Below are 13744 nucleotides of genomic sequence, written 5' to 3'. Positions count from 1 at the left end.
CGTCTCATGAAACGGCCAAGTAGAAGTAGAAGACTCACATAACAACAGAATTTTCATCGTTTTTAATTTAATATAAAATATTTTTATCTGTATTAATGTGGTATGTATATGTTAAAATAGTGCTACATTAAACAGTATGTGTTTACTTCTTTATACATATTTTATTTATAAGTAAATATTAATTAATTCTATTTAAATCAAATGTTGTATCAGATTGCTTACATGCTTACATGCTTTTAAATTTTTATATTGAGATAAGTCTAACGATTCATCACAGGACTTCAAAATGTAATTAACACAACACCGCAAGCGAATTAGCGCATTTGCACACTGCTTAGAATAATTCAATCCTATATTCTGCGTAGGCATATCACGTTTACATAACATACACAAATAACCAAAGAAATATGTAGCAATTTTAATTTGGCCCCTCAAGTTTATAGCGCTCATCGTAAAGGCAATTAAGGTCATGTATACCTTATAATGTAGAGGGCTCAACACGCAATGGTTTAATAACCATGTTTGATTTGTGACTACCATTTTATAGTACATGTTATATGAATCAATGAAGCACGAGTTGCATCTAAACTAATAATAACTAAAACCAAATAGAAACTTAAAACTCATTAAGAGCATGATTTACGGACATGACACGAGTTCCGTAAGTTGGAAGAGTGTTGTAAAATATGTCAATATTTTCATCAATGTTGGTAATAAGCTGAATACAAAGAACAAAAAACCGGCTCGATTTAAAAAATTGTGTTTGAACAGTCCAATTATCGAGGAGCACTTTAGGCTATATAACATTACACTACGACTTAATAAACACATGTAAAACCGTAGCGGTATACAACCCAGGTAAATAAAGGTTTTGTAAACCATGAAATTAAAATTAATGTCAAACCATAATTTATAATTGAAAACACACTATATATTTTATTATACTGTTAACTTTCGGTTAAGACAAATATTTATTTTTAAAGCAAAAAAGAATGCCTCTAATTTTTATCAAAGGAAGTCTGTATCGTGTCCAAATTGATCGTAACAGTTGTATTTTTTGCTATCATTTGACAGTGACCCTTTTAGAGATCTTCTATCTACGCTTCTTATGGACTTTAGTTATAACTGTGCACTGTTAGCAAAGTGGTATACATTGGTTATAGATTTATGTCCGTTTAGTATTGTGTGGAAACCCGGCATGTAAATAAACAAATCGTCTTAGAAACAAAAATCGCCGATGTTATATCGACGTTGCTAACACGCACTTGATCAGCGTGATATATACATTGTAATTATCCCACTGCCATAATCCCGGCAGTGGGATAATTACAATGTAATTGAGTATCAAATATATTAAAGTTGTCCAGGAGTCAATATAATAGTCTATATTAATGATATCATTCGTACAATTGGTTCTTTTCTAATTCTAATTCTAAAGGGACTTTTTCGAGTCTTTCTGTGATTGACTTCATAGATTAAAATGAATAAGAGGGATTTTTTATAGTTCTCTCTCTTCAGTATTGTATAGTTTTGAGGGCTGAGTATTTCACTTGATCAGTTAATCTGTTTGGTGAACGGCCACGTGATCTTTTGCCTTCTGTGTTACCAACCGCGATCATCAACATCGTCACCAATGCGCATTGTATGGCATATGGTAGAGTCCGTATGCGTCGTTGGGTCAGAATCGCTCTATTGGTGCAGTCCACGGAATTCTTAACATACTTCTTTATTGTTGCTCACTGCCAAATTATTTTATTACTGAAAACTGACTTATCAAAATGTATACTTCTATTTTGGTAACAGGAATTCTTTAGTTTTTTTTATTAGGCTCATAAGAAAGTCATTGAGGTAAAGGCGTAATGTAAAACGCATAAATATTAACCTCATCTAACTTTGTGCGTAAAACTTGAGTTAAAAAAGTTTATCTTATACAAATATACATCTGCTTCGCATTGTTTGACAACGATAACATAAGAACTGCTAGGCAGGATGTGATTACATCATTGGACGCACTACAGTTAATATTCAGAGTAAAGACTTAACTTTGTATGGCTCCAGTCGAAACAATATTGAATTTTGACATACGGGAGTAACGCCAACGCTCGGGACACTGGTTCATACACAAAAGCTTTAGGTACGTCCAATACGGGTTTGACATACGAAAAAGAAAACTTTATAGCCGTAATAAAAAAAATGTACAATATTCGGCAAACATTCTTCAATCTTCTTCAGTCTGGATATTAACTGTATGCCTCGGTGGGGTACTACGATTGAAATGCCTATTTCATCCTTTTGTAAATATAGTTTTTCAACTACAATATGTTTTACATACATTCTTTTTTATTATATTTATTTATATTGTTACGAGGGGGATCGGATAGAAAATGCCGTAGATTTCTTCAAAGGTTTATTTCTTGATAAATCAATGAGGAATTTATGAGCACAAATGAATTGCAGAGATGCACTAATTGCACGCAAAAACACAGTCACTAATTACCTCACTTATGCACACTTCACACTGTACTTTATCACTTGTATTCACTTTATTCGCACTTTATCGCTTCGGTGTTTCTCTCTTGTTATCGCATTCAAAACTAAAGGCGACTAGTCGCGTTTCGGCGCGCTTATATATCCCTAGGAATAATTCTAAACAATATTCGAGAACTTTCTAGGCGGGCTTGCTACTGAGTAGCGTTGCACAATTCTAGAACGTCCGCACTCTTTGTCGCTTTCGCACGTTGCTCTGTCCTTGTGGTACGGCGTTCTAGAAATGGTCAGAAATCATATTACAGCCTGCTGAAAAGTTCTCTAAGTAGTGGAAAAACCTAGAAACATTGTAGTCGACCCGTCTTCGTAACAATATCATCACTTTTTCCCGAGGGGTAGGAAGACATCACAGATCTCCACTTGCTACGCTCCTTTTATACCTCTTTGGCTTCATCCACTATCATCACAATCACCATGCAATCTCGTCGGTTATGGGTACTTTTAACTTTAACTCTTTTTTAGTTCCTCCAGGATTTAGTCCAGGTATGTACTAGGCCTACCCAACCCGATTTCACTACCTACGGTTGCCTCAGAATTTATATACCGTTATAAGTTCCTTAATATTATGACATTTAAGCAATAAGATTAAAAGTTATACGCCTTCTCCCGTGGGTTCTTCGAAGCTCGAGTGTTAACTTATCAGACCAGGATTGACTTTCTAAGGAGCTTACGAAGGGTTTTGAAATCCTATTCTACTACGGATAAAGGGATACAATTGTCTAGATGAAACCTTTTATGTGTAAAGACCAGAAAATAGCCTTATTTAAAATAATTGTATATACTTAGTGTTACTTCCAGTAATTTTGACTAAAATCGATCGTTTTGAAAAAATATAATAATTAATATATATGTGTTTATTCTTTAGAAACAATGCATTATAATGTGCAAGGCTTTGGGGGTTCCGAAATTATAGGGTATTAAGTAAAAAATACTTTGTCGGGGTTCCCAGCTCTTCCATAACGAACTTAATAGTTTTTTCATTTCGATTATTTGGCGTGATTTATAAAGCTTAGATTTAATAAAAAACATGGAATAATTTGACAATTCTCACATCGTATTCAGTTCACCTACAACCAATCCATTAGGATTGCTTATTTATATAGGCCATACACAAAAATAACAAAAGTTGGAAAAATACTATACTGGTAATCTATCCGTAATCGCAAAACTAGACAAAAACGATGTACATATTTTTGGGAGTACTGTTTCTGTTTGAATTTATCAATTATTTTTTTTTTGTGACAGTTACAAACGATCATTGAGCAGTGTTAGCCAAGTGGCTTCAACGTGCGACTCTCATACCTGAGGTCGTAGGTTCGATTGATAATTGACCATGAAATAGATACAAAAATCTGAGGACCTAAAAAGGTCGAAGCGTCACTGATTTTTATATTTATTTTCACAAACGAACATTAATATTCTAAATATATTTTTAATTTACAACAGACATAAATACAACAAATGATAATGAAGTTAGTGGAAGCCTAGACAGCTACAATCTTTTGACAAATTGCTTTGACTCAACTTACATCTGGTGACAAATTTATTACCTCCCTCAAATATGCAGCTTTGTTTTAGTACAATTCATTTTATGGTATGACATATTGTGGTAACGTTAATTATATGGTGATGTGTTTTTAGAATTGGTTACATTATTCATAGCTTACACGAATAATTCATTGTTAAATTCTAAAAATTCTACTTGTTTCTCGTTAATGAAGGGAGGAAAGAAGGTTATGAACTCAACGTTCTGAATGGATAAACGTGAAATCTATGAAAAGTTGATAAGTGCTGTAAAGAGTGTTATCAAAAAATCAGTGGCCTTACAACCTTTTTAGGTCTGGGCCTCAGATGTCGGCATCTGCTTCATGGTCATTCATCAATCTAATAGGCAAATGGGTGATCAGCCTCCAGTGCCTGACACACGCCTTAGACTTTTTGTGTCTAAGGCATGCCGGTTTCATCACGATGTTTTCCTTCAACGTTCGAGCGAATGTTAAATGCATAGAAAGAAATTCCATTGATGCACAGCCGGGGATCAGACCTAGGACCTCATAGATGACAGTCAAACTCTGAAGCCACTAGGCCAACACTGCTCTATCTATCAATGGTATACAGTCTTAATAAAAACCCTTTAAAATAAATATGTTTTAAATCTATAATAATCTGTAATAAATATGAATAAAATCAATAAAATCATATTTGAGTCACGCAGTTATTGCATTGCTGAATACGTAATAGATCCTCTGGGATGTTAACTCCTATGCATTCAGAGATCGCCACGGTCGCTCAACATGCTATGAACAAGAGTTTTCCATCACCAGAGAAACACGGTGACAAACATTAAAGTACCTATGTTATTCGATGAAAATTGTTTCAATTGACCGGAAAGTTGTATTACGAGCTTAACGAGTTATCAAGGAGAAATGCACTGGTTTTGATGCATAGAAATCTGGTTCGCGTAGGTGGCACGTAGGTGGATGTCTGTAAGGGCTTACTGTCACGCAATCACGTCTGCCTATTTAACGTACAAAGCGATGTGGGTACAGGTAATATTTAAAATAATATACACAGAAGTAACCAATCACTGATGGATCCATAAAGAAATTCGTACATTTTTAATTCATCCAATCGCGAAGTCAACCTGGACAAACTGGTTGTCGTTGGCAACCGAAAAAAGGAAAGGCAGATCGGTAAGTATCACTCTCACAGGTGTTCTCACAATAGCCGCGCTGACAGAATCTTATGACCGAATATCTAGCAACGAGGAGCTCAAGGACACGACTTTCAGAAATAAAGACGACGATCAGGTAATACACGGTATGAACCATGAGACCATGTACCAGGCGCTAAGTACATGAACGAATGCCTACATAGCGCTTCTTTAACCAGATTATTTTAGGCAAGACAATTGAGTATAAACAGGTTTCGCTTGATTAGGTTAGACTTCGATTTAGTATTCATCTAATACACTAGCAGCTGATAAGCATCTCGGTTATAAAGCATTAGACATTCTCATTCATTATCGTTTTTCTTAAAGAATATTAGTAACATTGAAATTTAATCAAAGTCTAATACTTTCCTCAAGCGATAACCTTGTATTTAACTTTAACTACATGCAGTTATCGAAAGCCAAAAGTTCAAAGCCACCAAAGATAGTAAGTGAAGACTTATACAAATTATATTTTATCTCGTGTTAAAACGGATATCTTAAACCTAGTTAAAATTAAAGCATTTTTAAGCTAAACGAAAATAATATTTAAAATATCCATAGCGCAAAATCACCGACATCTTAAGCACACACATATACAACCTCACGTTCATACCCTTTCACACAACACACATTCAAATTATATATTATTCAGTTTAATTGTATCGAATAATTTTTATTTCTTGAATAGTTCTTTTCCTTCTGTAATATTAGATTTTTTTGTTTATATTATGTATTCCATTTTGGCTATATGTTTAGTATCATTGTTTTTTTATTAAATATAATATATGTTAGCTTAAGGGGTACGAAAAAAATTGGATTTTCTTTAATTAGCTTCGAATTTTTAACACGCAGATTATCTCTAAATGCCAAAGATTATGCTAACCATGGCGTGGAATGAAGGTTGATTTCAGCGCGCCCAAGAGTCTTCAAAATGAGAAAAAATATAAATTCATATTTTACAGAACATTAGTTATTAATTTAGTTGAGCAATACGTAAAATCGTTTCAAAACAGCTCGACAGATGTAACGTTTATCGCGTTGAACGCAGCTGCCCTGCGTAACTCAAAACCATAAACAATCCAATCCAAATATCAATTGTAAAGTGTCGGGTGGCTATTGGCCTTAATTTTAAATGGATCGTCGGACCACATTTCTAGGCTGAATTAATCACTTTATTAGCCACAATCACTTCGCTCGCAACGAATGGAACAAGGATCGGCCACAAACAGCCGTAATTAAACTTGATGAGGTCCGCAGCAAAATCAACGGGGCCCTCACTCTCGGTTAACATTGCGTCTTATCTATTTCACGAAAATCCATTTCGTTGTCGTTTCGTATAGGAGGGGCTACAGGGTCTCCTTAGGCAAAATCTACTTGCCTATATATATAATGCCAGGATACATCTGTAATTATGATTTCTAGAGGAAGAGCACATATAAAGATTCAACCGTACTATACATTTATAACATGGTAAGCGGCCTGTTAGGAAATGTGTATGACATTCTACGCACAAAAAATCGCATATAAAAGAAATACATTAGAAAATATTTTACGACTTATTAATGCGTAACTTGCTACAGTAGTTAGGACTTCCTGTTTCCTAGCATGGCAATCGTGAAAAATACAAATAGTGTTTAATGAAGTAACGTTTATGTGTTGTATAGTGTAGTAACGGTCTATTTCCTTTATCGATGACATCACATCGGATAGAGGTACGACGCTATTGTATGAAAATGATTCCCTTTTAGGGAAGCTTGTATAACAACCTATACAATATTATAGCTCTATCGCATAAGTGAATCCAAAGCTCAGAGAATCTGGTACCTAGAGAATAATAGAACTTAGAGTTCAGGAATATTCGGGATAACGTATATATTAATTCCAGAAACGCTTAACAAGCTTTACACTTATGCTAGCACTGAGCTGTCGATTGTAATGACGCGAAGCCAGAAAGATGAAGATATGCGCAAACGTAGTATTACCTCTTTATAGGCAGAGTTGCAATTATTGTATTAGTACATTCGTGCAAATCAATATATAAATAACATCTCATTAAATTTAGATGTTATTGATCTGGACCTAATTTCATTAGAAGAGAAACTTTAGCGAATAAAAATACACTCGTAACAAATCGATTAAATATTACTTCCATATAAATACGTTTAAGATAAAACGTATTGCGCATACGTCTGCAGATGATAAGTTAATCTGTGGCGCCACATTTGTATGGCAACAAATGCAATAGTGACTCATTCTCATTGTAAAACGATTCTGAACTTGGCTGCACTCAATATGGACATAGAATAAGAATGTAGTTGATTAGGTATAAGATAGCCGTGTTTAGTTATCAAAGCGGCTGCTTTATTAAAATAAAGCAAGAAATATTTGAATTGAATAAACTCATATGAATCTAACAATATATGACAATTCAGTAACTCACATAAAAAATCTCAAAAGAGAGACATAAACAAACTGCCTACCCTACTGAGTTGTAATCTAAATATTGGTGTGTCTGTGCAAACAGATGTGAATATATATGTGTAGGTCAATGCACAATAAAAACTATTATTAATATTACATGCAAAAACACTAAACCCTAAGTCACATGAGAAAGCTATTAAATAAACAAGTTGTAAGGACTTTTCAATTACAAGTACAAATAATGCAAATTAATGGGAAATGGGTCAATTCATTCTCAAGTGAGACAAGAACCAGACTATGATTGCCCTTCGTTATTGATGATGTAGTTTTAATTAAAACCTTTTATGGGCTGTATTATGCTCATCCACTAATAGCTTTTATTGTAATAATACATATTGAAGTAGCATTTGAATGTGTAAGACATAATAATAATATTGACTTTTATTTAGATTGACTTAGGTACACACATAAACATAGATCATTATATTGAACTAAGTAACCTACTAGGTTGAAGAAAAAACTATCTATGTATGTTTGTAGACTCAGTTTCCTTACTTAGACTCTCAATAGTCCATTGTGCGTAAAGTCCTGGCTAACTAAGCCAGCCTAACTCCTTCCAAAAGCACAGAAGCCTCCTGGGAAGAAAAACTAATATTCTAATATTTGGATCATGCTTGATTTCTGCAGATCTGTTTTCCAGTCGGCAAAGGCCTCCTCCAACCTTTTCCATTTGTGTCTTTCTTGGGCCACTCTGTTCCACATCACTCCTGCCACTTGTCTGATGTTGTCTTACCATATTTTTATGGTCTTCCTCTACTCTTTTTGCCTTCCCTAGGGTACCATTGTGTCACAATTCTACTCTATTTCTGTTTTCATCTTATCATGTGTCCAACCCATCACCATTTATGTCTTCTTATTTTGGAGCTATTGTCTATGACTTTAGTTTGTCTCTTATGACCTGGTTTTCAATTTCTCTAATTTTTAACGTTAAGCATACTCTATTCCAATGGGCATTGGCAGGCTGGTGTTAGGCATAATACAAACTTAAATAAATTACTTATTAAATCACCTCCAAGGCTTAGTTGATAATAAACTAGACTTTAGAAAACTCTTATAGTATTTAGTGAGACTAAGACTAGAAGTCAAAACATAAAGTGTAAAGACTGAAACAACAAACATATATTTATCGGTTTTGATGAAATGCAAACCTTGCAATGATGCTTTGTGGTTTTTATTTTAAAAACGGGGTCTCTTTTCTTAAGCGTGAGCTAAAGACATAGCACCCATGAATATATTAAAAATTTCCTTTGATTTTCAGAACTCATCTATTACTATGGTGCAACTACTATGTAAAACAAAAATTTTATTACTTATAACCGACTTAAAAAACTTTAAAAAATCAGAGGAGGTTATCGATTCTATATATTGAAAATCTAATTAGTCCAATAGTCTACTCTATTAATATTAAAAAAAAAGTAGGTCCAACCAGTTTTGTTTCACCTTATCTCATTAGCTTTAGGTACAGTTGGTTCTACAGTTTTTACAATCCTTTTTCTAAGAAGAAGAAAATTGTACACAAACAGTCTGTCTTCTTAAAGTTAATATTGCATATACTGTTTTATGCTTTCTCAGATAAAAAAGTAAAATGCAAGGTATGATAAGTTTATAACAATTACAATAAATGGTGCAAGTAATTAACTTTTTATTGTTATCTCAGTTTTAAACTACTTACCTTGTAACAAGCAGTCTTCTATTTCAAAAAAAGTTTAGTAAAGTAATTATAAACGAGAGTTCATAAAATACAAGCTGCAACCACCTTTCTGTCTATCAATAATAACATCACGTTCACTTTTTGCGATTCTTCTATCATTTATCACATGCTTCTTAAGATATTGTGTGAAAAGAACGAAAGAGTTACATGTTTATACAATTTAAATTATTTTTTTTCTATTAAAACTCCCTAAATGTAAAATAAGTAAAACTATGCCAATAACCCATAAACAAGGGTCAAAGACATCTTGTTTAGGTACTATGTAGATTGTAGAATATATATAATTATATATCATAGGTTATAACAGTATTGACATAGAGGAACGTTAATGGTAAGCCACAGTTAAAAATAGATGTGGGTAAACCATGCATTATAAGTATAAATAATTATTATTTAAATGTGTAACTTTGTTGAAGCATAATACCATACAGTATATAAATTTTGCTAACTGTATTATGATTATCTTACTTTACAAAAAACTTGTTTTTAGTGCCATCTAGGCATCTTATGATACAATACTACAAATTGTGCTTAGCATTTTATCATATTTATTTTATATTAGCATATTTATTTAGAATGTTAAGGTAGAGGTCGCTGTATGCACCCTTTATTACCAATTTATTTTCATAGATGGCGGTATTTGAGACACCAATTTCAATTTAATTTTTCATAATTAGCTAGCAATTAAAATTGTTTTTATTATGGCCAAATATTATTTTTAAAATCTTAAAAACTTACTTATATGCCTACTTTTTAAATCGAAAGGTTTGGTTTTACTATAAAATATGATGTATTTAGTATATACCAATAGGAATCCCTTAAAATATTGCAAATATTTTAATTTAGTTTCACTACTACTAGACTTGCTATTTTTACATGCAATTATTAATGAGCGGATATATAGCCCCTATTTGTTGTCGTTACTTTCTATTAAAATACTTGCTCCTTATACGACAAGATACATTTAATTGTTCCATGTGCCTCGTACGAAATCGAATTACCTGCATAATTCGCCAATGTTTCGGGTTTTATCTAACTATGACACCAACTATGAGAATATTGATATTTTCCACTTCACCATAGAAGATGTGAGGAAGTTATTGAAGAGGCGGGAAGACTCTGATTTTGTTTAAGCAGTAATTTGAAATACTAATTATTATTTGCGGTTTTAAATGTTATATTTCAGTTTTCTTTAGTTTAATTTTTTGTTTATAAATGTACTTACATGTTTTCTGTTACATATATATTGTTAATCTATGTAAACTGTTTTGGCTTTCTGTATTGACTAAGTGTTTTGTTTTATAATGTGTATGTTAGCTGTAAGATTACTAGTAATTAAATAAATTTATAATTAAAGTAAAGCTAAAAAAATATATACACTAAATATTCAATAAATATGACTTAAAGTAAGAAGAAAAAATATATATAACATATTCAAATTGATATCAATCTTAAATTGTATAAAAACTTAAATAATTAAAGTTTAAAAGTTGATGAAACGAAAAAGCGATAGTAAAAAGAGACACAAATAAATTCATAAGATTTAATGTGAAAGAAAATGCGATAGGAACCATTATACCTTTAAATTAGTGTAGTAAGTTTTTGTAAGTAAGTAAATACAATTCATAAATTTTATCTTATTTTACAATGTTATTTCATTATATTAAATTTATTAAATTAAATGTTTTGCACGTCTGTTTAGAAATCGATCAAATACACCCAATACACTGGTATAGTTACACAGTTTATACACTGTATAACGCTTCCTATCTCATTCTCTTCTACGTTAAATCTTATGGGTTTATGTGTCAGTCTCTTTTTATTGTCGCTTTTTCGTTTCCTCGACTTTCAAATCACAACGATGCTAAAGAAGTTTTCACTTCAATTTACGATTATATTTCTTTGAATTTCAAACGATCGAGTGATTCATCAGTGACGCATTCATCGGTAGCTGTTATAAAAGCTGTTCTAATATTATACCTTGCCACATTGTTGGAAGAAAGTTAGTATTTATTGCTCAAATTTTTATATTTGTAAGACTTCCTTTATAATGAATCAACGTGACTAAACGACGACATTAAACTAAAAAAAAGTCACGTTGCCTCGATCCCTTACAAGTAAGAAATAATACGAAGTTTGAGACTGAAGACTTATTAAACAAAGCCATTTGTTTCTAATTAAGGAAATGGTAAGTTGTTGGTAAGAAGTTTAACTTTATTCAATTATTATGGAAAAAATGTGTTTTATTGTTGTTATTCGAATATATTTTTATATGTTTTTGTTTAAGCATTATAATTACTATAATATTTAATACTAACGTATATACTACATACATACTAAAACAGTAGAAGTTATTTTATTAAAGTCTATCACGAATACTAAAACTTAATCGCGTGTAAAATAATGCGATTTTGTGAACGACTTGACAACTTCATTTGCATAAAATAAGTCTTCAGAACTCCACTGAGCAGAAAACTAATAATTAATATTAATACATGCGTAATTAAATAGAGGCAAATAGTCGGAAAGTGTTCAAGTCAAATATAGACTACGGTTATTCTATTTCATTGATTTTAATGGAATGTCACAAAATATACTTTTGTATCTATGATTTTGTTTGTTTTTAATTTTCCTTATACGTTTAGCAAAAACTATTTACTCTATTTGTTTCCTAAGTTTATAGCTGTAATCTTTTTTCACACGTCGGAGAGATTTTGGTTATGTGAGTAATTTATATTTATAATAATTAAATATTATACATTTAAAGGTATTTGTCACTATGTAAATGAGCTTTAGATAAACAGACTTTGGTGACATGGTCACATGCTGTAACGCTACAGCTGAGATTTTCTGTTTCTTATTTGTTACTATAGGCAAGTGTGTAGGTTCCATTTCCGATCCCGTTGCTGATCTAATTTTACATATTTTTGTTATTTTAATTTAATTTTATAATACTACAAAGTGTAAGTATTTAATTTTTATCTCACACACCGTTTTAATGTCTATACTTTATTAATACTCTTTAATGTATATTCTCCGGTTTCAATATATATATGTGAGGAACATGTATAGTACTAACAATACAATAATTGACCTTATTGATTTTAGTATAGTAGATTTATTCTAGGAGTACATTGTCTTTACATATAATAATTTAACTGGTGTATATAAAATATTGTAAAACCTATTTTAAAAGGATAAGTGTGGAGTTTCTTTCCCATTCTTTTCACGAAACTACCTTTTGGAAGTGGCAACTAGAATCATCTTTTTATTTAACGTTAAATATTTTGACTTTGCCTTTGTGATCCAAATCCGTAATTTTTAGTTTTAGTTGCGTGCAAAACATTAATTGTATCAAGTTTTACATCTATGTTGGAAATCGTTAGAAGCTTTACTGCTCTTTCTCTCTCTCTTCAGCCGGTAGCTCATGTCTGAGCGTCGTGGTCAGAAAAATCTGTAGCTTACGATCTGTTTCCACAGGAATCTGTTGCCTCTCTTATAGGGTATAGTTTTAATGATGATGAGTCTTTTCTTGATCCCATCTGGTTGGTCAACGGACACGTGATCGTTTGCTAGTATTACCACGATCAGTTTCCCCAAGTTCTCACCGCCTCTGTTCTGTATGCTGCTCTTTAACTAAATTTATCTGATATCTGTATTTTCAAAATTACTTGGTTTAAATTCTCTCTAAAGAAAAACAATGCAACATAGCTATTTCCAGTGATTATTTGTCTAAAATCGAGTGTCTTTTCGACCTCAATTTACGGTATTCCCTTTCTAATCAATTGGAGTGTATGCAAAGAACCCACAAGGTGAATTGTTCACATCGCCATCGCAGTGAGATTTCTAAAGTAATTGACAGAAAACGAGATTGCACTCTTAACTTCGAAGAAGTTCTCGAATGTGTTTGGGTTCGCAATTTAAGAAATAATTATTCCTAGTTTTTAATTATACTCTATTTTACATTTAGGACCTAAAAAATATAAACAAATAATTGTGTAGTGTATATATAGAGTATGTGCATGGGGAAAGGTTGTGCACTTCCGACCTAAAGGTTGGATTTTTAATAAGTCTAACCACTGACTTTTGCGAAAGCCCCTGTGACAGGTCTAGAAGTGGAATATATTAGGGGCCGAATAAACTTAGCGCGTTTCAGGGTGTAATGTCATCGCAAGTATTGCAGCCGTAGAATGTAGATGTCGCTACAAGTTTCAGTCTCAATTTATTTATCTAGCTGGCGATTTGCTTATACTAGGCAGAGATCAGGTTAAGAACCTTTTTCTTGCTTTGAT

At 32.3% G+C, this 13744-nt stretch overlaps 1 protein-coding gene across 1 annotated transcript in view; it reads right to left on the bottom strand.

Moving 5' to 3' along the window:
- Window positions 1–9674, bottom strand: part of LOC123712721 (dystroglycan 1) — an 88656-nt gene extending 78982 nt beyond the window's left edge. Inside the window, exon 1 of the mRNA XM_045665941.1 lies at window positions 9414–9674. The gene's annotated coding sequence lies outside the window, so the exon portion shown is untranslated. The remainder of the gene's footprint in view (window positions 1–9413) is intronic.
- Window positions 9675–13744: the final 4070 nt, after the last annotated feature.

This window comes from Pieris brassicae, chromosome 8 (genome assembly GCF_905147105.1).
Source record: "Pieris brassicae chromosome 8, ilPieBrab1.1, whole genome shotgun sequence".
NCBI classification, from domain to species: Eukaryota; Metazoa; Arthropoda; class Insecta; order Lepidoptera; family Pieridae; genus Pieris; species Pieris brassicae.
The sequence above is the reverse complement of the archived record's forward strand: the minus strand, read 5'-3'. Positions and strand labels throughout refer to the sequence as shown.